General features: G+C 46.0%; 1 protein-coding gene across 2 annotated transcripts in view; it reads right to left on the bottom strand.

The window, feature by feature from the left end:
* The window catches only part of coro2ba (coronin, actin binding protein, 2Ba), a 99,817-nt gene that overhangs the window by 59,391 nt on the left and 16,254 nt on the right, over window positions 1–24,172 (bottom strand). The window contains exon 1 of one of the 2 annotated variants that reach the window (XM_069910571.1): window positions 10,599–10,701. The exons of the other annotated variant lie outside the window; for it this stretch is intronic. The gene's annotated coding sequence lies outside the window, so the exon portion shown is untranslated. Of the gene's footprint in view, window positions 1–10,598; window positions 10,702–24,172 lie in introns of those variants that run through there. 2 annotated transcript variants of the gene reach the window in all.

The raw sequence follows: 24,172 nt of genomic DNA, 5'->3' as shown, positions 1-24,172 counted from the left end.
TGTCCCAATGCACTTCAGAGCCAATAAATAATTTTCAACTGCAATTATTGATATAGTATTGCAAGCGGCTCAGCTATCAACTAAAGCACAGTAAGATCCCATAAACATCAATGTTAAAACAACCAAATAAAGGCTTTCAAGAGATAGTCATCGTCCAAAACATCTGCTCTTCTTCAGGAGCACTGAGTGCCAGCTTGGTTTTCTCCACTCCCAATTTGGAATGGGACTTCTGACCCAGAGGTAAGAGTGTTGTTCACTGAGAGGAAACCCTCAATCAGGCAGGAAGGCCAATGGAGTTAAATGAGGGAGTCTGCAGGTGCTAGGGTCAGTGCAATACACAAGTGTGCTCAAGAAACCCAACAGGTCACCCAGGCCTGATGAAGGGTTCTCGCTCAAAACGCTGGTTACCCTCTGCTTCCTATGGATTCTGTGCTTCTCCAGAATGTTTGTGTAAGGCGGATAATCTGTGAGGTCAGGAGAGTGGTCAACTCTCCAAATCTTGCCATGTAATCTTGACCATTGAACATGGGGTGGCAACACCTAATTTTCCATCTGGGCATTCTCCAACTGGATGATGTTGATTTCTTATTCTCCGGTTACTGCTAGCCCACTCCCCGTTCTCCCTCTCTTCCCCATCCCTCTGTCTCCTTTCTTCCAGCTCTCCTCCCCCTTCCCTCTCCATTCACAGAGTCACCACCCCCTTGCCCCTGTTTGCTGGTGGGCCCTCCTTCCGTTATCCACCTATTACCTCCTGCCTGTAGAATTGTGCTCCTCCCCCCACCCCTCAACCGCCCCCCCCATTTTATTCGGGCACCTGCCTACATTTTGCTCACCCTTTGATGAAGGGCTCAAGTCTGAAACTGTGGTTATTAATCATTACCTTTGCTACATAAAGGACAATGTTTGACCTGCTGAGTTTCTCCAGCATTGGGTTTTTACAGGCACAGTTAGAATACCGCTATTACAGCACCAGTGACCCAGGTTCGAATCTGGCGCTGTCTGTAAGGAGTTTGTATGCTCTCCCTGTGTCTGTGTGGGTTTCCTCCCACATTTTAAAGATGTATGGGGTTAGAAGGTTAATTGGCGTATTTATGTGGTGTGGACTCGTGGGCCAGAAAGGCTGTGTCTCTACATTAAATTAAATATTAGTGGAACCTTCATTTTTGATCCTGTCAATGAGATGGAATTATAACACAAAGGCCTGTCCTGTTTTGGCACTCTGACCATGTCTTCGATGACATTCAAAAGGACATTCAGGATTTCACTGTAAATAAACTAACGAGTGAAAGCAGGTGGTGTTCAGTTTCTCCCGCAGTGGGGGCAGTCGCGACTGGTTGCTGGACTCCAGTGAGCCAGTCCCATGGAGTGGGCTTGAGGGGCAGATCCCAATCCTCACACCATCCCGGGGAGGATGAGGCAGCCCTGGCAAGTGCCAGCATCCTTGCACTGAGCCTGCTGCAGAGGGAGAAACAATCCCACTCTCTGACCCCTTCTGTCATGCAAAAGACACACGAACCCGAAAACACCAACACCCCGGATTCAAGGGCAGTTTCTTTCCTACTGTTAACACTTTCCAAAAAAAAATTTAGACATACAGCACAGTAACAGGCCCTTCTGGCCCACGAGCCTGCCCCACCCAATTACCGATTGACCTACAACCCCTGTATATTTTGAAGGGTGGAAGCACCTGGAGGAAACTCATGCAGCCATGGGGAGAACATACAAACTCGTTACAGATAGTGCAGGATTCAAACCTGGGTCACTAGGGCTGAAATAGTGGTGGCCTTTTGACTGCATCTCTTGCTGGTAAAAGATCATGCCCTTGCATTGTTTATAAATACACATCTACACCCTGAACTATTTCACTTATCGCTGCTCTGCTCCCACCATGTTGTTTACTTATTTGTTTATTTGCCATTATCGCATTACCTTCTGTATGAGTTTACTTGCCTCGATAGCATGCAAAAAAAAAGCTGTTCACTCTATCATGGTTAAATGCAACAATAAACAATTTAATTCAATTCATTATCCATGACAGCACATGGTCGATATAGGGAAGGCAGCATTTATTGCCTACCCCTACTACCCCTGGATGGACTAGCAGTTTGGAGTTAACCATGCAGGATCACAGAATGGTTATTTCATGCAAGGATTCCATTCAGCCCATCAAGTCTGCACTACCTCGTGTTCCCATGTCCCCAACCTCTCTGCACAGCCATTTTCCTTTCCCATGTATACCCAGCACCCTCACGGATGCTCTCATGGAATCTGCCTCCATCTGCTGTGCATCCTGGTCCCCTAAACTCTCGCAGCCCAAAGAGGTTTCCCCCCCTCGTGTTGCTTTCGCTGACAACCTCCGTTTTGTGGTTCCCCACCCACCATTTCTTGGCATTCCTTTGGCTCTCTTAGATGAGCAAAGGCAAGATTCCCTCCGCGAGTGGGCAGTTGTGAGTCAGATGCCTTCTGCGTCTAGACAGTGGGGCAGTTCATGTCAACCCTCATTCACCACCTTATTCGCCTCCTCTTGCCCCACCAGTGGCCTCATATCAGTCACTCCAAACCACTGGATTGCAGTGGAAGGAAATCATCCCTGATTTCTGAAAACACCTTCAGAATTCCAGACCACTTACTTAATTACACTTCAATTCCCGGGTGGTCTTACAGGAGCGTGCAGACGCTGGAATCTGGAACACAACCTGCTGGAGGAACTCAGTGGGTCGGAGACAAGGAGCAGTTTTGAGCTGAAGCCCTTTATAGAGTCTGGATTATTCACCCACTGTCTACCATTGCCTAACACGATGATTCGAAGTGAAATTCGACCCTCTCTGTCATCACACTCCCTGCCAATCAATGCTGCAATCCACTGCCCAGAACTCAAAGCCACTTAATAAAAAAAAATAGGACACAGATGCTCAGAGCCACTTAATTTATAGCTCCTTTCAACTGCCAGACAGAGGGATGTATATCCTATCAGTCAGGCCTAAGGGAGGAACAGTTGAAAGATCCAAGTGCTAACTCACCTCTCATCTCTCTTCCAGCAGGGAAAAACAGACAAAAGCATATGAGCCAGACATCTCACAGCATTTTTCTTTATTCCCTCTTCAGACCACATATGATTTTCCATAAATTACCACTCACCTCTGAGAAAGAAGATTTTGAATTGAATTCAATGTAATTAAATTGTTCATTGTCACGTGCACCAAGATACAGTGAAAAGTTTTGCATTGCATGCTATTCAGTCAAGTCAACCAATATTTAATTTCAACCCGTAGTACAGTAAAACCCCCTGGTATCTGGCACCACTGTAGATGCCGGATAAATGGACTTTCTGGTTGCTTGAAACTGCGTGTTGCGTGATTGGCAAACTAACCACTGGGTGGGGGGGGAACATCATTATAAACTTCTGTATTTTGTACCTATTTATTTTCCGTATTTTCTTTTTGTTTGAGTTTGCTGGTTGCTTGAATTCTGGATCACATAATCCTGGATTGAGTTGCACGGTTAGCGCAACACTGTTACAGAGCCAGTGATCGGGACTGGGGTTCGAAACCCGAGCTGTCTTTAAGGAGTTTATATGTTCTCTCCGTGTCTGCATAGGTGTGCTACGGGTGCTCCGGTTTCCACCCACCTTTCAAAACGTATCAGGGTTGGAGGCTAATTGGGTGGTACGGGCTTGTGGACAGAAAGGCCCTGTTACTGTGTTGCATGTCAAAATTTTAAAAAATAACAGGGGTCTTACTGTATAATAATAAACAAAATACACAATGTAGTTTTACACCGACTCAAACAGTACAGGACGTGGGAAAAGTCAGGAGTACAGTTAGCGTGGTGGTTAGAGCAGTGCTGTTATAGATCAGGACCAGGGAGCGAATCCTGAGCTCTCTGTAAGGAGTTGGTACATTCTCCCTGTGTCTGCATGGGTTTTCCTCCCACTGTTTGAAACATACAGGGGGTTGTAGGTCAATTGGGCAGCACGGGCTCATGGGCCGAAAGGGCCTGTTACCGCGCTGTAGATCTACATTTAAAAAATTTAAAAGAAATTTTAAATTTTTTTTTAAAGTGGGAGGTCCATTCAAAACAAAAAAAATCAGATGATGAAAGTAGCAGAGAAACTTTGCGCTTTGGGCTTGTGTACCTTCTGCCTGAGAGTAGGTGGAGGAGAGAGAGAGACCGGGGTGGGAAGGGTCCTTTGATATGTAGGCAGCTTTCCTGAGGCAGCAGGAGCTATGGACGGAGGCAGTGGACGGAAGGTTAGTGGGCAAGGTGGCCTGAGTTGGTTCACAATTCTCTGTAATTTCTCATGGTCTTGGAATGAAGTTCTTATACCAAGTTGTGAAGCATCTGGACAGGATGCTTTCTCTAGTGCACCTATAGAACAGGGTTCAAATCCGAATCTAGACTCCAGAGCTCAACAATCCAACAGCCACATTAGCACACTTTTCAGAAGGGCTTTGCTGGTAGAAAGAGTCACTGTCAGATGGACAGTACTGAGAGAGAATCACAGTGTTGGGGGCAGTCATAAGGGAGCTCTAGACTGTGGGAGAGACTGTATTGTGTGAGAGCTGCACTTTTGGAAGGGCAGTCGAGGAAGCTCTTCACTGTTGGAGGGAGAGAGGGGGTTGGTGTCACCCAGACTGTCTGGGGAAACCCCAAGGGGGTCATGAGGGAGCACAAAGCAATCAGAGAGGGCAGTCCAGAGGGAGTGCCACACCACTATCACTTAACCCTCAGGTGAGCAGGACTGAGGGAAGATTGTACCGATAGTTCATGCATTATTGGAAAGAAAATACTAAGGGCATGCTGCACTGTGCCATCGATGGGTGCAAAGCAGACACCAAGGTAAAGAAGGTACACCAATGCTTCTACTTCCTAAGGAATCTGAGGAGATTTGAAATATCATTGAATATTCTACCCAGCTTCTACAGGGGTACTTTGGGAAGTATACTGACCGGCTGAACCATGGCCTGGTTTGGTAACTCCATGGATGCAGGAGGCTGAAAAAAAATGGCAAAACTAGCCATGTCCATCAAAGGCACGGACACCGACTATTGAAAGAGTCTCCGTGAAGCCTCAAGAGGGCTCCCATCACTCAGGTTGCAATCTCCTCTCATCTCTACCCTCAGCACACTGCACCTTGCCGCAGCAGTCCACCGCTCCAGCAGGATTCAAGACAGCCACCATCGTCCCAAGGGAATGATAGTAACAGGCTTTGATGACTACTGGCCTGGGGCATTGACTTCCAGCATTATAAAATGCTTCAAGTGTCTGGTGATGGAATGCATCACAGCACACCTCCCAGAGACGCTGGACCCATTTCAACTCACTGATAGAAGATGCTGCTATCGCCTTGTCACTCCACCTGGAGAACGACACCTCATATGCCAGGCTGCTGTTCATTAACTTCAGCTTGGCATTTAATACGATCATTCCCCAGAGGTTGGTGGAGAAGCTGTCCTCACAGAGGTTCTCTCTGTAACTGGATCCTGGACTTCCTAAAGGAAAGACCACAGTCTGTCCAGGTTGGTAGCAGAGCGTCAAGTACTGTCACACTGAGCCTCAGGGCTGTGTGGCCCAGCCCGCTCCTGTACACGCTACTGACCCACGACTGCATCACCAGATCCAGCTCCAACGGTGTCAGCAAGTTCGCAGACGACACAACAGTCGTTGGCCTCGTCATAGTCACTCAGCTCTAGGTTCAAATTAGACAACCCAGTGAGTTTCCTCAGTATGCTCGTCCCTCGACCAGTACAGTTCAAAGCAAGAAGGATTCCCGAAGGGCCTCAGGTACTGAAGGCTTCCTGATCGTGTCAGAGGTTTGGATTTGGAACTCAGGTTGCCAACGGATCGGACAGGGGCCTGGGCATCTGCAGAGGCTGCGGGAACGCTGGAGGCGAATCCACGGATACTCAGTGACTCTGAAGGGAATTTCTTCTGCTTCTCTGTCCCTAACTGTTTGGGACGCTAGACAATGCTCTTGGCAACTCTTTGCCCTACAACAGATAAAAGGTCATTAAGAATATATTATATAGTTTTGTATCGTTACAGGACAATGAAAGGAATCTTGAATCTTGAAAGAAAGTTACTAGGCTTTTATCTGCTGATTGCAGATGTTCACTGGGCAGAGATTGTCTACTACTTCTTTTAAGTTACAACAGTGAATATTTCCAAAGCAAGGTCTTTGGCAAAATGCTTTCAGATGCATCAGAAATGCAAATATATCAACTTTGCTTTTCAAAGCAAATCATTTCATTGTTAAGGGCAGTGCTGGAGAAAGTAAAGCAGAGGCAATAACAGGAGAGGAATGACAAGGTTAGGAACAGACCACTCGGCCCCTCAAACCTACCCCATTTAATTAGATGTAAAACACAATAGTCTGCAGACACCGTGATTGAAGTAGAAACATAATGCGGGAGAAACTCAGCAGGTCAAACAGTATATTTTATAAAGCAAAGGTAAAGATGTTTCGGACCTGACCCCTCCATCAAGGTATGAGCAAAATGCAGGCAGTTACCTGAACAAAAAAAAAAACAAAAAAATTTCTGTCAAACAAAGTACATTGGAGGAGCAAAACTTAATTTTCCATCTGGGCACTCTCCAACCAGTTGGCATTAAAATGGACTTCTCTGGTTTCTGCTGGACCACGGCCCAATCTCCTCACTTCTCCATCCCTCTGTCGTCTATTCTCCAGTTCTCCACCCCCTTCCCTTTCCATTCACAGAGCCACCTTCTCCCTCCCCATTTGCTGGTGTTCCCCCCTCCCTTATCCATCTAGTACCATGTTCCTCTCCCTGCCCCTCACTCCCCACCATTTAGCTTGGGCACCTGCCCACATATTGTCCATATCTTGAAGAAGGGTTCAAGCCTGAAATATCTTTACTATATAAAGTTCACTACTTAACCTGCTGAGTTTCTCCAGCATTGTGTTTTTACCCATTTAATCAGATCATGGTTAATTTGAGTGCAACTTCAGATCTGCACACTAGTCCACACTTTCTCAATTAAGAATTGATCTACTGCTGCATTAAAAATACTCGAGGGCTTTGTTTCCAATGTCCTTTGCAGAATCAAGTTCCAAAGACTTGCATCCATCTGAGAGAGAGAAGAAAAATCCCCTCGCCTCTGTTTTCAAAGGGCAACTTCTCATTCAAAATTCTCTTGTAGGAAGCAAAATTCACGTGTCAAGACCCTTCACAATCTTGTCTGTTTTAGTCAAGTCAGCACTTTCTCTTTTAAACCCCTGTGGGCACAGGCCTAATCTGTTGAATCTCTCCTTGTAGGACAACCCACCTAATCATAGTCTCGTAAACCATCTCTGAACAGCAGCAAGTCCATTAAGATTCTTCCTTATGTGAGAAGAGTAAAACCATACTCAGTGCACCATAATGAGCCAAAATATCCTGACTTATGCATTTGATACTCCTTTCAGCTTCTAGAATTACTCAGTAAATCTGTTTTTTAAAAAAAATTAAATGTAGATACACAGCACGGTTACAGGCCCTTTTGGCCCACAAGTCCATGCTGCCTAACTATGCCCAATTGACTGACAACCCCTCCCTGGTACGTTCTGAAGAGTGGGCGAAAACCAGATCCACCAGGGAAAACCCATACAGTCACAGGGAGAATGTACAAACTCTGCACAGACGTCGCTGGATTCGATCCCCATTCCCGATCACTGGCGCTGTAACATCGTTTCTCTCACCACTACGCCAATCGCGCCACCCCTAATTCTTGTCCTCTTTGAATCCTCCACTGACACACAGATCCCTCCGCATCTGGATAATCTGCCCAAACGAATATTTCCCCACATTGTGCTCCATTTGACAGATCCTGATCACTCACGAAACATTCGTATTCTTCTTATGGCCCTCTTCACAGCTTATCTTCCTACCTATAGTTAGTGTCCACAGCAAATTCAGAAAGACTTTGAATGCCTTCATCCAAGCCAACCATTGCACTGGAAAAGCTCACAGCCTCCAGCTTTCCAGAAAAAAAGGCACATTTATATCTGTTCTATTTTCTACTTTCTGTGCACGTCCATACACTATCTTGGCCAGCATGAGCTTTTATCTGCAATGCCAATCTTATTGAAGTCCTTCTGGAAATGAAAGTCTAGAAGATCCCCTTTATTCACAGCACATGTTATTTCTTCAGAGAACTCTAATAAATTAATCAACCATATTGGAATTGCTTAATTCTCTTCAATTTTTCCAAGAGTCTCTCCATGATGTCTTTATTTTCCCTTTGACTGCTAATTGACCTGTAGTTTCTTTCCTGATTTCCACCTCCCTCTCTCCACACATCTCTCCCTTTCTCCCCCCCCCCCTTCTCTCTCTCTCTTTCTCTCTCTCTCAATAAAGGAACCGATGCATCTATGATCTCACTCGCCACATCCATTCGATGCTTCAGATAAAGTCATCTAGTATCTGGAGACGTCTTCCCACACCCTGAAATATTTGCTCTGTGCTGCTTCCCTGGTGAAACTAACTTCGCCAAGTTCCTCTTTCCTTTCCTATTCCCTATTTCAAGCTATTTGTGGGAAGAATGATACAAAATACCAATTTCATTCACCTGCCTTCTCTTCATTTTCCATTATGAATTGTGAAGGCTCACTTACTATAGGAACAATGCACACTTGCTCCTTCAACTAAGTGTAGAAACCACATTTTCTTTTTATAGTTCTGGTCTGCTTTATTTTTCACTCTAATTTTTTCTTCCTTGTTAATCTTTTAGTCATTCATTGGTGATTTTAATACTCATCCCAATCTTTTCATCTGCCACTGGTCTTTGCTCATTGATATGCTGACAGGACGTCTCAATAAAATAATATCTAGTGATTTATCATCTGCCAGTGGACCAGTGAACTGCTTGGATTTCTTATTTACTGTACATCTTCATACAGATGAGTATGGTTGTGCAGCATGTATTTAATGAGAGTGGGGTGGATGGGGTAGAGAAGAAATGATCTCCCAGGTTAGTGTTGCAATGTCAAAGCCATGTACCCCAGGCCAATGGTCCACAATGTTCCAAAGGGTTCAACACAGGAGGCCATCCTGTCTATATCTCCCGCTGCCAAGGAAAGGAAGCCGACATACTGACAGACACATCCCAACCCAGACACACTCTCTTCTCCCTCCTCCCGTCGGGGAGAGAGCGCAAGAGTGTGAAAGTGTGCACCAAAAGACAGTTTCTTCCCCGCAGCCATCAGGCTCCTGAATGAACTCCACCACCTCAAGCTGCCCCTGCTAATCAATCTATTTTTATTGCTGCTCTACACTCTGCAGTCTGTGCTCTTCAACTTTATACAGCTCTATGCATGTTAAAGCTAACCTGTTAGACTGCTCGCAGAAGAATTATTTTCGCTGCACTAACAGAATGTTGCAAATAAATTTAAACTTCAGATTCAAGAGGAAATTGAACCAGAATTGCAAGGGTGACTCATGACAGGAAGTATCCAGTTAAATTTTTCTTTTTAAGCAAGCCATCTAGAAATGGAGGGTCTATGCTTCATTCGAATTGTGGGGGGGGGGGGGGGGGGCGAGAAATAAAATGAATCAAGCAGTGCTCAAGCAGTCGAATTTCTTAGACACAAATCCTTGCCCTCATTTACAAATTGCTTCCAACAGCCTCACCTAACTCTCTCCGCTCCACCGTCCCTGCCGACCCTCTCCGCAGAGGCCCCTTTCATCTTGATGCCAGACAGGTCTCCAAACTATTCTTGGGTAGACTAAAGAAGATGATAAAGCAGTGCAGGACAATCTCCATTGCCTGACTGTGAGCGGGTTGGCTCCTAGCAGACTTGCTTAGAGTAGCAGTTAGTGCAATGCTGTTGCAGCACCAGCGACCGGCGTTTGAATCCGGTGCTGCCTGTAAGGAGTTTGTATGCTCCCCCCGTATCTGCGTGGGTTTCCTCCAAGCTCCCTGGTTTCCTTCAAAGTGCATGGGGCTTGTGAGCCAATGGGGTGTAATTGGGCGACATGGGCTCTTGGCCTGAAAAGGGCTTTTACCGTTTTGTGTGTCTAAACTCAAAATTAAAACCAGGAATGGTGGTTCATCCAACTGGACATCACGCGGGCTCCAAACCTGGAGTGTGCTCTCAAATCCTCAGAAATTTATCTCAATCCCACTGCCTCCAGCTAGGATCAGAAGGATCACAGTTACCGTCGCTAAGGCTTTTCTTTCAGCAAGTGTTTTGAGACTTGGGAAATGAAAACTGCAAGACAGAACCGATTAAAAATCTACAAGTTGGGCAGGGAAGAGACATTTGATTGGCACGGGAAGGTGGGTGGCCAATGGGGAGAGGGGTCATGCAGTAACAGCACCAAGAGTTGACAACTGAGTAATGGCAGGTCAGGGGAAGGGTTAACAACAACACAATCAAAGCCCAACAGTTAATGGCCTCAGCACAGAAGAAGTCTCCCACTGGGGGGAAAATATCTCTCAGTGCCTTATTTTCATGCAACACATGCTGCTGTTTCCTCAATGACCTTCAGAGAGTCCAGGGATGATCATTGACTTAAATACTAATTTGCCTCTCCATTGAACAAATCTCACCACCCGTACTGAACTTCCCCACAATTTCTATCTCTGGATTATCTTACCTTTTGTGCCTCATGAGATCGAAATAATCACAACTCAAATGGTAATAGATCACAAGGAGAACATTCACAATGCACTTCACGCAACTGCAAACAATCACCAAGAACTACATGGTACAAATATATTAATCAGTCCTCTATCTAGCATCCAAGATCTCTCCAAACACTGCAGCCTTGTAGTTTGAGGGAGATTGTATTTCAAATAAACACTGGAAGCAGATAAGTGACTCTCTCTCTCTCTCTCTCTCTCTCTCTCTCTCTCCCCTCCCTCCCCGCACATTCATGGACACATACAGCGAGGCCTCATTGGCTGAGGACCCAGAGGGGCAGTGAACGGCTTCCTATCACTCTCCTGTAGGTCAAGCTATGAGCCAATTAAATTTTCTTTCCTAACCTTCTCTGCAACCCCCCCGTCCAATAGCCTGAGTGGATATTAAGCCTTCAGGAATCATTGGTTAGGTGGTGTCAGCAAGAGTTTTCTCAGCACCACACTTTGGGAAGGATGCCAATGTTTTAAGGAGGGCGCAGGCGAGATTCCCTTCGAGCTGCCAACTGGGTTCTCACTTACATGGAGTGAATGGGGAACCTGGCAGTGTTCTTCCCGGAGCAGAAAGGGTTAAGGAAAAGTCACTGAAGAGTTCAAAATGATGAGGAGTTTTAACCGAGTCCACGTAAGAGATTGTTTGCAGTGGCTGAGGGTCGGAAATGAGAGAATATACACTGATGATAAATGGGTAAAGAATCAGAGGTGCAGTGGGGAACAGATACTTTAGCCATTGGTTTCGGGGGTGGGAGCAGGCAGAACCTGGGTGCGTGGAAGGAGAGACAATAGTTTTCAAAAACGAGTCCGTCATTCGGGCACCGTACCTCTCTCAGGACACAGAACAGGAGCTCATTCAAAATCCTGGCAACCACACAATGGCCTCCTCGGAGATGATTCTTCAAGCACTGAAAAGCTTTACTAGAACATTCTAGGGACAAGATTTGCAGGAGAACAGAGGCGGGGGGTTGTTCTCCTCGGAGTAAAGAAGATTGAGAGGAGTTTTGAAAGGGTTTTATGTGAGATCCTGATGGGTTTCGAGTGGGTAAACTGAGGGAATCTGTTCCCAATGGGTGGGACACTGGTGCAGCTATTAGATCCAAAAGCATCTGAATCATTAGGTTAATAGGGCCACTCAAAATTGTCTCTCGATAACTTCTTTTAAATTGCAGCACCTGGGACCCAGGTGTGATTACTGGGGCAAAAGTGCTGGAAGCACCTTTTAAATTGCAGGGGGATCTGCACATTAAATCGCCACCCAGGTCACATATTCACCAGATGTTTGGATGCTGGCTGCCCGGGGATGCACACAAGCACTGATGTCACTGGAATAAGTGGGTCGGCCGTTTTCAAATTGCCTACGGACGCGACCTAGGTAAGATTAACTGGGTTCCCTGACTATCTCTGAGTTGGATTCCGTCGGGGTTGACCGGGTCAGACCCTTTCTAACTGCTGCGTAACTGGGGCACTAACTGGGCAAATTTTCCTGTTAACCCCATTTTACTTGGCAGTTTGAAAGGACCTAGTGACTGGGTAAGTGGTAAAAGCTGGGGGAATGGGTTAACAGGTCAGGAGAATAGGTTTCAGGGGGAAAAAAATAGTGGGATTGATCTGTGAACTGACATTGACTTGATGAATGAAACGGCCTTGTTCAGTGTTGTCAGGAAATACAGAAATAAAATGGACTGAGACGCACAAACTGTGACTAAAAGATCCAAGTGAAGCAAAACCTTTGATGCAAGAGACTGCAGCCACTCCGGGGGCTGGGGGGGGGGGGGGGTGGGGGGGGGTGGGGGGGGTCCCCTCTCCCTCTATCTATAAGAGAAATAAAAGTTAGAGATAAGAAAGAATTAAGTACAAGAGTAGGTAAAGAAGAGATTGGAATGGCATAACCAGATGGGAATACAGGTACATAGTTCCCTGACAGGTAGATAGGGTAGTAAAGTGACCTGCAGAAATCAAAATACAGGAGTTGGGATGTTATGGTAAAGTTGTGCAAGACATTGGTGAGGCCCAATTTGGGGTATTGTGTGCAGTTTTGGTCACCTAACTTCAGGAAAGTTATCAATAAGATAGAAGGAGTGCAGAGAAGATTTACTAGGATGTTGCTGGGACTTCACAACTGTTGCAGGGAAAGATTAAACAGGTTAGGGCTTTATTCCCTGGAGCGTCGAAGAACAAGGGGAGATTTGATTACGGTGTCTAAAAGCTGAGGAGTAAAGACAGTGTAAATGCTTTTTCTACTGAGGGTAGGTGAGATACAAACCAGAGGACTTGGGTTAAGGGTGAAAGGGCAAAGGTTGAGGGGGAACTTCTTCACACAGAGAGGGGTGGGAGTGTGGATTAGGCTGCCAGTTGAAGTGGTGAATGTGAGCTCAATTTTAACATTTAAGAAAAATTTGGACAGGTACATTGATAAGAGGTACATGGAGGGCTAGGGACTGGGTGCAGGTCAGTGGGACTAGGCAGTAAAATAGTTCAGCACAGACTAGAAAGGCCTTAACTAGTCATTGAGCTGCAATTTCAAGTGGCTTATTAACATAACGATTCAGATGTTTTTGGCTCCAATAGCAATGTACCAGCCAATGGGGAACGCCTGCCCTCAGTTTACCCATTCGAAACCCATCACTATCTCACATAAACCTCAATGCTTGTGTCTTTTGGTTTAAGGACTGATGTGCTCTCTTCCTCAAGTTTACGGTTTGCCCTCACCCTGACAGTGTACGAAGCCAAGGACAGATACGTCACTGTAGAAATTGTTAGGGGAGTTGAACTGGTTCAAGTTTAGATCCACAAAAGAGCTTGGGTGCTCAGCGAGATTTTCTAAAGTTGTACTGAGACATCCCTGCTAGTATGTTCTATGCCCCTTATTCAATCCAATGACCACATAGCATTTTTGTTTTGTGATGTGATTGGAGATCATCATTAGTAAATTCCCGCAGCATTAATCGGTTCGTCTGGCAGCTTCCTCCACACATTCCTACTCCTCCATGGAGTGTCTGGGGAATTTTCATTCAAACCTTGGTTGCTGCTCAAGGATTGTTGAACACAAACTGCTCTTCTCGAGTCCTTGGCTTATGGACCAGGCCAAATAGCAAAGAATGATCCAGAACTGAAACATGGAATGAAGGTCAATGCATCCCAACGACCAGAGAGAAACTGCAATGAGGGGGTTGGTGGGGGGGGTAGGGAGAAGGCTCATCACAGCGGCTCATGGCAGGTTTCAGAATGGCACTGGCTGGAGCACATCCCTTCACTCTGGATGGCCCTCTGCTTGGAATGACCCTCAGCAAAGGAAAACCTTAGGGTTACTTAGAGGTGAGTGCATGGAATGGGCTGCCAGAGGAGGAGGTGGCTGAGGCAGGTACTACTGCAATGTTTAAGAAAAATCTGGACGGATACATGGATTTGGTTGGATTTAGAGGGATATGGGTCAAACACAAGGAGATGGGACTAGTGTGGGTGGGACATTTTGGACAGCACGGCCAAGTTATGACTGGTTTTCAGACAGCAATGGGAAGAGGGGACAGATTGGAGTATCATCACACCTGGAATCTGCTGTGTTTGAGTGAGGCCCTGTCATCGCTCAGTTGCTGCGGGTCGTCAGCCATAGAGCTCAGCGGCTCTTTCCCACCTGACCCATCGGGAGGTAGGTATTGGACAGTGACAATTATCCCCCTTCAGCAGGTCACATAACTGCTTTTCACTGAAGTAACTCCCTGGTGCCTTTCCTGCCCATCAGAGAGAGCTCAGTACATCTCCTCGCGATTGGTCCTCCATGACCAAGGTACAACAGTTAGCGTAGCATTTAGCGCCACTCTGTTACAGCGCCAGTGACCGGGGTTTGAATCCGGCGCTGTCTGTCAGGTGCTCGGATATTCTCCCCGTGTCTGCGTGGGTATCCTCCCACCCTTCAAAATGCACTGGGGCTGTAGGTTAATTGGGTGGCACGGACTCGTGGTCTGCATGTCTCAAAAAACATCACTCACCTTAGGCCGGTGAGTCTGGTCAATAAAAGTAAACCTCTTTGATATGTCCCATTGTATAAAAGATTCAGCGAGAAGTGTCAGTGTGAAGGTATAGCCAGAGCCACAATATCATGTCCTTTAACCGCAAGGACACATCGGCATTAATGGTAGAAACAGGCACGTCCTTCACCAGCCATTTAAAGAGGAGGCTTTGTCCTGATTAGCAATATGAATTCTCACAACTATTTGGCTGGGTTTAAAATCAGCCCTGTGTGTCCAACTCCCTGTGATACCATGTAGAATAAAACAGTAACATCCCCCGCTGATTGTTTTGGCAAGGATTAACCTTCCCATCTGTCCCCACATGGCACAATCATGAAATTCAGATCAAATATTAAGAGAATGGGACATTGTTGGAGCTTGAAGTTAAATATTCAATAGTCTCACAAATCAAATTAAAAGGGTTCTTTTGCTGTGTAAAACACAACCAACTCGTAGGTAATCTGATGAATTCGTTGTTTATATGAATGTTTCAGAGCAGTTCTACGGCTAGTAACAGACGCGTTGGTGTTGAGCTTTGGGAGAGATAGGAGGCAAGCCTGGAGTTCACCTGGATGGTAGTCCTGGGGACACTGAACAAGGAACTGGTTATTCATCTAATCACGCTCACTGACAGGCTCACAAATGGAAGGTCGGGCAGTGGGTGTGGAAAGGCCAGTTGAATTCACCAGCCCCCACTCCCCATTCCTATCACCTTCCTCCTGCCCCTCTTTTTTTCTCCCTCCCTCCTCCTGGGTCATTGGGGGTGTGAGGACTGGGTCACTGGGAGTATGAGCATTGAACTCTCTCTGATCTCTCGTTGTCACACCATCTTTCACAAGTTAAGTCTGTTCCAAAACAATTTACATCTGATGGGGCTAGAGACATTCTTGTCAGGTAGGAAATGCAGTCGGCAATCAAATGCAGGAGCCCAGACCTGTAATGTTAATCATTTCTCCTTCCACAGATGCGGCCTGACCTCGTGAGTGTTTCAACATTTTCTGTTTTTATTTCAGATTTTATGCATCTGCAGTATTTTTCATTTCTTATATTTTAAATATTCAGACATACAGCACGGTAACAGGCCATTTCGGCCCATGAGCCTGTGTGCCTGATTATACCCAATTAACCTACAAACCCCTGTATGTTTTGAAGGACAGGAGGAAACTCACGCAGACATGGGGAGAACGTACAAACTCATTACAGACAGCGGGGGATTTGAACCCCGGACCCGATCGCTGGTGCTGTTACAGTGTTGCGCTAACCGCTATGCTCTGATGTATAGTTTGCGCTCAGCTTCTTCAAACAGCAATTACCAAGATACTCAACAGGCCAGGCAGCAACTGCAGACAGAGAAACAGTCAATGTTTCAGGTGGAAGACCATTTCTCAGACTGATGAGTGTTTCTGGAATTTTCCCTTTTGTTTTGGATTTCTGGAATCTACAGTTTTTTTTTAAAAAACTCACACAGATAGCAATCTGATAAGAGCAAGCCAGCAAAAATAACGTATAAATATAGGCCAGGTCACCAGGGAGAACTCTTTGGCTCTTTGGAATAACTGCTGACAATCTTTGAAAGTCACCTGAGAGAAAGCAGCTTGATTTCCTCTCATCATGAATTATTTATTTTTTTCAGTAAAATGCACTTTAGTCCTTCAGGAAGATTACAGCCTCTTGTGCTCAGCCTCTTCTCTCCGTATTGCGACATTATTCATCCAATCAGAGTGCAATCCTTGAGAGCGTTGCATCGTCTAAATTGGACCTCTTGCAAAGGACCCCACCAAAAAAAAAACCCTCTTGAAGATTGGCCATGAAACCCACCTCCTGTAATAAGCAGGAAACTGCTTTCAGGAAATTGAGGTGTGGAAAGCAACCTGATGGATGATGAAAACAAAAATTGGCCTTTTTGTAGTTCCTTTCACAACCATCATTGCACTTTATTGGCACAGTTATAATATCAGAAATATAACAATCGATTTGCAAGCTCCCACAAGCAGAAACACTATAATGGTCTGATAATTTGTTTTATAATGCTGCCTGAGTGATAAATATTGGCTCTGTGCTGAGCGGTAAACGTCTAAGGATCTGTGCAGACTGCGAGCTGCTGAGCTCATGGGAACCAGGCACTGGAACCCATATTTGAAAGGGCAAGAAGGGCACCCAAAGGGCGCTGGAGGCTTCCTGATCAGGTTTGGATCTGGATCTCGGGCTGCCGATGATTTGAAGAGGGGTCTGGGTGGGTGCGGGAGCACTGGAAGCGAATCCGTGGACACTCAGTGTCTCTGAAGGGGCTCACTTTTGCTTCTCCGATTGTTAGGGGTTCTTGTTTTGCCTTATGGCTGGCAAAAAAAAGTATTTCATAAACATTGTTTTTTAATGTATTATTACGTGGCAATAAAAGGAACCTTTGACACTTTCAGCAACGTCCTGTGGATGAAGAAGTAAATTTTAACTCTGCATGGTTAGTGTGGTGGGTAATGCAGCATTAACCCTAACCCTAACCCAAGATCGTGTTATATGGCGAGCTCTCCACTGGCCACCGTGACAGAGGTGCACCAAAGAAGAGGTACAAGGACTGCCTAAAGAAATCTCTTGGTGCCTGCCACATTGACCACCGCCAGTGGGCTGATAACGCCTCAAACCGTGCATCTTGGCGCCTCACAGTTCGGCGGGCAGCAACCTCCTTTGAAGAAGACCGCAGAGCCCACCTCACTGACAAAAGACAAAGGAGGAAAAACCCAACCCCAACCCACCAATTTTCCCTTGCAACCGCTGTAACTGTGTCTGCCTGTCCTGCATCGGACTTGTCAGCCACAAACGAGCCTGCAGCTGACGTGGACATTTACCCCCTCCATAAATCTTCGTCCGCGAAGCCAAGCCAAAGAGTACAGCCCAGTGACCCCCCCAGTTCAAATCCAGCGTTCGGAATTCCTACCACTCTCCAAAAGCATATGGAGTAGGATAATTGGATGAAATTTGGTGGCACGAGTTTCAATGAGCTTCTACCGTGTTGTAAATCAGTTTCTAAATTTAAAAGATACCTCATAGGTTGTAAAGAGCTTTATAATGCCTTAGGGTTTTAAAAGGCTCCATAGATGTGAAGGCCCTTCTTTTTGCTGGTCTACAAACTTTGACAACCTGCAGTTTATAATGTTGTAATTATAAACTCAGAAGATTGGAAGGGAAGAATGAGACAAATCAGAATCTCAAAATGTTGAGCATCCAACCAGAAATTTGTGCACCATCTGGGAAGTTCCTTCTTGCTTGGCCAGTGTCTCCCAGGTTATGGGATTAGGATCCAAGCTGCATCCCACCAGGCCAGCTTCCTGTCAAGACTGAAAGGGCCTCCAAGATGGCCAAGTCACAAGGGACTGCATGACTTGGCCCACTGTCCCCAGGAGGGAAGTGGCTTCTTGGCAACAGAAGAGAGAGGAAATTGCAAAAAGAAAATCCGAGGGAAAGGGAGGTTCCAGATTCACAAAAAGAAAATAATTGTTGAGACTAAAATCTTCAACAGCTGCTTTTTAGCGATCTTTGTATGATCCCCAGTCTCCATTCTTCCTAACAAGTTTAGACGTCAGACTCCACGAGGTCATAATGAATCTAGTTACTGGCTTTCTGATTGAGAGAAGGAACTACAGAGCCTTGCCAAATCCCAGGCGCTACCACGATGCGGAGTTCACAGTTTGTCTCCTGCAGCAAACAAGGCCCGCTATTTACAGCTGCAAACCGTGGCCCTGCACTCTCATAGATTGCTTTCCAACAGCAGGCAAGGTTAGGCGGGAGAACCCAGCTTCCGAATGGGGTCCTTTGTGAGAAATATCTCCGGAATAGGTGATGGTGCGGAATGTTCCAGCACAGTTACTCAAAGCATGCTGTCCATCATAGGGTTGTCAAAAGGGGGTACGAGTTCCTTGGGATTTCAGAAATCCGGGGGGAAAAATTAATGGGAGTGACATGGTTAGTGCAACCCTGTTATAGTACCAGTAACCAGCACTGGGGTTCGAATCCCTAACCATTTCTGAACATCTGTCATTTACTTTCCACAGTGTGGAGCTGCCTTATTGTTACACACCAGTGCACAATGTTTTTCACATTAAGAGTGGGGGGGGGGGGGGGGGGGGGGACACCTGGAGTTTTATTAAAAATCTGTTGTCGAGAGACAGTTGGCCTTCACAACGTGGCATTTGTTGACGGCTCTATCCGGCCCTGGGCAATTGAGAAGGGTTGTTTACATTGGAGCAGCTTGTAAGATCACTTCTCAAAATGACAAGGGGCAACAGGGAGCCACGGGCAGGCAGGTTTGAGCACACCACAGTGACAACATGCCCCAGCTTTTCCTGGACTACTTATCCGAAGCCTGGGCACAGACGGCGATCCCATCCTGCTTTGAAGAGATGTGATCCCGCAGAAGCCTGAAGACCAGCCCCTCTCGGTTCCAGAACAATGTCTTTTCAACAGCTCTCAGACTCTTAGCCTCCCATTGGTACATTAATTGTGGGCTGCTCTGACACCACAAGAGGGCTGTCTGTACTACTGCAAGCAGTTAAACAAGAAAGCCCGCAGAATGCTGGGGTCGATTGCAATGCACCAACGTGCTGGAGAAACTCAGCAGGTCACCCGGCACGTTCTAGACTTCACTGCTGCATCACATTGTTTTCCACTTAGATTACTTCGAATATTTACTGAGACGTACATCACGGTAACAGGCCCTTCCGGCCTGCGAGGTTGTATCCCCCAAATACACCAATTAACCTACAATCCCCATATGTTTGGAAGGAAACCAGATCACCCAGAGGAAGCCGACACAGGTCACGGGGAGAACGTACAAACGTCTCGAGCGCTGCTATGCTAACTATGCTGTCCTGTAATTCTCCCCATGAGATACCTCTCTGTAGGACGGAGAGGGAATACGACAGAGGGAGAACGTACAAATTCCTTACCCACGCACCGGATTCAGACCTGCTGTAACTGTGTTGGCCTGAATCATCCACCTCGTGTGTCTTTTAATTTAGTTCAATTAGTTTACTACCATGGGTTTTTCTGTTTGGCTGCAGGAAGTAAGAATTCTGGTGCATCTGTACATTGTAGAATGTGTATGCCGATAAACTCGCCATCACATTGTTGGACTGCCTGCTATATAAGGGAATGCCATTCTCACTTCACTGCTATCATTCAAGCTCGACTTTGATTCTCCTCTGTGTTGATTAGTCACCTTCCTAATTATTATTGGGATTTGCCATGGAAAGGTGGAGTGTGTTTGGAAAGCAGGGAAGCAAGGAAGAAGTAATGGCTTGTAAAGAGGGAATATTCAGGGAAAAGAGGGGGTTCCTTCAGCCAAATGTTTGTTGCTCCAGATTCCAAAGTCTGTGTTCTCCTGTGTGTCTTCAATATTTAAAGATGATCAGTTTCCCTCGGTTAAGACGCCTCTCACTCACAAGTTCCAAACACTATTTCAACTCACTACATGATCAGAATTATACAGAATAAATAATACTGGATGAAATATAAATCCCAGATTACTTTTAAAATCTCGGCGGAAAGCCTCTGTCTCGCCAACAAACGCATGCCTTGAATTTTTTTTTTGTTTTAACCAGTTCAAAACTGAAGATTCAGCCCAATATTAAAACTCTGCTGGCAATAAATGGCAAACGTGTACAATTTGCATTTCATTTCAACAAAACAAAGTGCTGGAGAAACTCAGCAGGTTCATTGGAGGCAAAGATATATGTCGTAAATACTCGTGTAGGTCGAACCCCTACTTTTGGCTCTGGCTGCCTGGCCGTCGGATCTCCCGACACCTCGAGCGACGCAGGTACTTATCGTGGTCAGAAGTAGTATCCATGTAATAGTCAATTCCATATATTGAACATTAATAAAGGGTCTTTTGCACAAGTATAAAGAGTCACCAACTCTTTGGGCTAGAACCTTTCATCAAGGTGCTCATTTGGTTTAAGAATGATGCGTGTGATTGGCAGACCACTGACTGATCCCATCTGTCTGTGGGATCTGGTGGGCAGTGGCGGACAGTGATAACAACAGCCAGGGGAGTGGAACACAGGCAGAAGTGAAGTGAAACCAACAGCTTTTCCTGATTAGGTGAAAGGGAGCAAAGATTTTGTCAGAGATAATCATGGCTAAAAGCCTCATCCATTCCATAATGTAGTTGTTACTGATTTAGTCCAGCTTTCTGGAGACTGCAAGTGGATTGGCTGTTTGAATGAAGGTCTTTTTTTTAAATTAATTGAAAGGCCCTGACTTTACTCATTAAAAACAAGAAAACATGCCCAATCCTCGTCAAAAGAGAACAACTCAAGCTTCTGCCAGCTGCAGGCAAGGGGATCCAGTCCGAGCCTCCTCCGTCTTCCACTCCTGAGAAGGCAGTGCCATGTGCAAAGTGTTTTGTGAAAAAAGGCCATGACCCTGGTCCTTGGTCTGAGGAGCTTTTGTTAACAAGCCTGCGAAGGAACAGATGGAAGTGGTCTTGTTGCAGTGTGACCAAGTGCTGCCGTCATGGTGGTGTCGTTGGATTGTACAAAGGCCATGAGAGGATGAACACACAGAACCTCAGCTAAGATTCTAAAGGATCCTTTTGTGACTGAGTCCAGCTGCAGTGGAGATGGCCGATGTTGACTGAGTCATAAATTATTTCACCATAGCTATCACTCATTGTACATGAAGAGCCTTTGCTTCGCTTTTACAATTACCCACACATCTGCCCTGGTCCCCTCCACCCCCATGAGCAACAAGGGTTCCCCTTGTCCTCATCTACTACCCAACCAGCCTCTGCATCCAATATATCGCCATTTCCACCACGTACCACACGATTCCACCAACGGACAGATCCTCCCTTCGCCTATCCTCGCCACCTGAAATTTTAAATTTAGACAAGCACCACGATTACAGGCACTTTTGGCCCACGAGCCAATTGATATGTTTTGAATGGGCAGAAGAAACTGGACCAACCAGAGGGACCCACACTGACACGGGGAGAACATACGATCTCCTTACAGCAGCGCCAGATTTGAAGACGTAACAGCATTGTGCTAACTGCTATGCCCCTTCTGCAAAGAGGTCTCATTCTCCTCCCTTCCCAGCAATCACTGCCTTGGCCCTTATCCCTGTGAGCATAGGAGGTGCACCCACACCTCCTCCCTCACCACCATTTGGGAGCCCCAACAGTCCTTCGAAGTGAAGCAACGCTTCATTTGTGCATCTGCAGGGGTCGTCTACTGCACCTGGTGCTCCCGTTGTGGTCTCCTCTATGTCAGACAGACTGGACACTGATTGGGAGATCGCTTTGCTGAGCAACTTGGCTCTGTCTGCCACAATAGCGTGGATCTCCCAGTGGCCACCCATTTCAATCCTCCGCCCCATTCCCTTGCTGACAGGTCTCTCCATGAACTCATGCACTGCTAGTCTGAGACCACCCGCAAATTGGAGGAACAACACCTCATCTTCTGTCTGGGCACCCTCCAACCAGATGGCGTTAACATCAACCTCTCCAGTTTCTGTTACACCCACCCCACCCATCCCTATGTCTCCTTCCTCTAGCTCTGTCTCACTCGCTCTCTCTCTTCTCCTTTCCCCCAGCTCTGCTTCCACAGAGACAATCCAACCTCCCACAATCATTTCTCACCTTTCCTGCCCATATCCTTTTATCTGTTGGTCTGAACTCCTGCCCCCCCGCCCTCTCTTTCCTTCTCCCCAGCCTTTTAATTCAGGTGCCTGTCTGCTTTTTACTCGTACTTGAGGAGAATCTCAGGCTTGAAACATCAGTTATATATCTTTACCTCCTATGGATGCTGTGAGACCTGCTGGGTTCCTCCTGAATGTCTGTGTTTTTTTTTTACATTATGGGAGTCCATTTACCCCAGGAGTTGCCAACTGTGGCCAGTACCCCATTTTTAAGTGACCGACCAGTTAGGACATAGTCTCAAATAATAAATTGCTCTGTGTGTACATTGCACTTCTTAGTTTCAACACTAGATGTCACTGCCATTTTGAACAACTTTTAGACCAGGAGACTCCAAAGTGGTCGATAATCCCGGGGTGGGGTGTGGGGGTCTATTGAACTTTTGTGGTAGAGTTATATGGTTATATGGTTAAAGGAGGGCTGATCAATGGAAAATAGCGCCTATGGCAGGGGTGGCCAACCTCTTGTGAGATCGGGTCTTCATGGCCGTCATGTTGTATTTGGCTTCGGCCTTTGAATATGGTGAAAGTGAATGGGAGGACAGACGGTGCGCAAGATAAAGATGTATGTGTTCTTTGTACCTTTGATCACACCCCCCACCCCATCCAGCACTGCCACAAACTACCCCTACTACATTCCCCCCCTCCCCCGCCCCACCACCCCCATCCAGTGCCAGGATTCCATGCCTGGGGGTCAATGAGGGATGAAGTATTCCATGAAGCATGAAGAGTCGATGGTCTAAAAAGTTTGAGGACCCCTGTACTAGACCAGTCATTGAAATGTTACTCATTGATAAAAACTTTAACCTTAATTAAAAAGAACATTTAACTCAGTTGATTAAACTTGGTAGAACCGAAAAGACAGAAAATAGAAAGGGAGTGCCAAAAATTTCAGACTCAGTGGGAAAATTAATACTTTTCCACAGAAGTCAAAGGGAAGGGTGTTTGCTTGTTTGCAAGGAATCTATTAACATTAATAGTCTATCTGCAAAATTACCCATTGCATTACAATCATTAAGGTGGACACTTGGGCCATGAACTGTGTTCACTGAGAGTTGTGGAGGAATCTTGGAGACGGCCTTGTCCCTTTCTTGATCTTTTCTCCTGTTCTTATTGTGCACCCAGCTTTTTATTTGGCACTGATTTTTGTATGAGAGTTTTATTCTATTCATTTATATTAAACAGAAGAGCAGCAAATTCAGAAATGCTGACTGAAATATGTAATCACATAAATAAACCACCATAATGTCAACAGTTAATCTGTTCAGTAGTGTATATAATCATTCCGATAGAAATGAATTTTTGATGGCATGGGTTTCCTGGTCTAAAAACCCCATTTTTCTTGTCGTGTAACTGGTTTAAAACTGCCAGCCTTAATATTGCTTGGTGGTGACTACTTCTACCCAATTAACCTACACCCCCGGTTCTTTTGAACGGTGGGAGGAAACCGGAGCGCCTGGGGAAACCTAGAACTATAAACTCCTTACGTGGGATTCGAACCCTGGCACCGATCACTGGCGCTGTAAAGGTGTGGCGCTAACTGCTATGGTAACTGTATGACCTGTTGCTACGCAAGTACAAATGAATACAAGCTTTCCATCAAAAACAGCGGCAGCTATTCCCTGAGGTGGGAGCTTTCACCCTCCCAACATTGGGTGTGATGAGCCTTGGTGTAACTGTCCAAAGTGGTGACGGTCAGTTCCAATTCTTATTCCTTTTGTATTTTATTTCCATCGCACTCGCCACATATTCCAGCAATTTGACCTCGCCCCTGTTGCACCATATTAATGCAATGTAACTCAGAGAATCTGCCACTATCTATGATCCAAGGCCAA

This window comes from Narcine bancroftii, chromosome 14 (genome assembly GCF_036971445.1).
Source record: "Narcine bancroftii isolate sNarBan1 chromosome 14, sNarBan1.hap1, whole genome shotgun sequence".
NCBI lineage: Eukaryota > Metazoa > Chordata > Chondrichthyes > Torpediniformes > Narcinidae > Narcine > Narcine bancroftii.
Note: the sequence above shows the minus strand (reverse complement) of the source record. Positions and strands in the feature narration are given on the sequence as shown.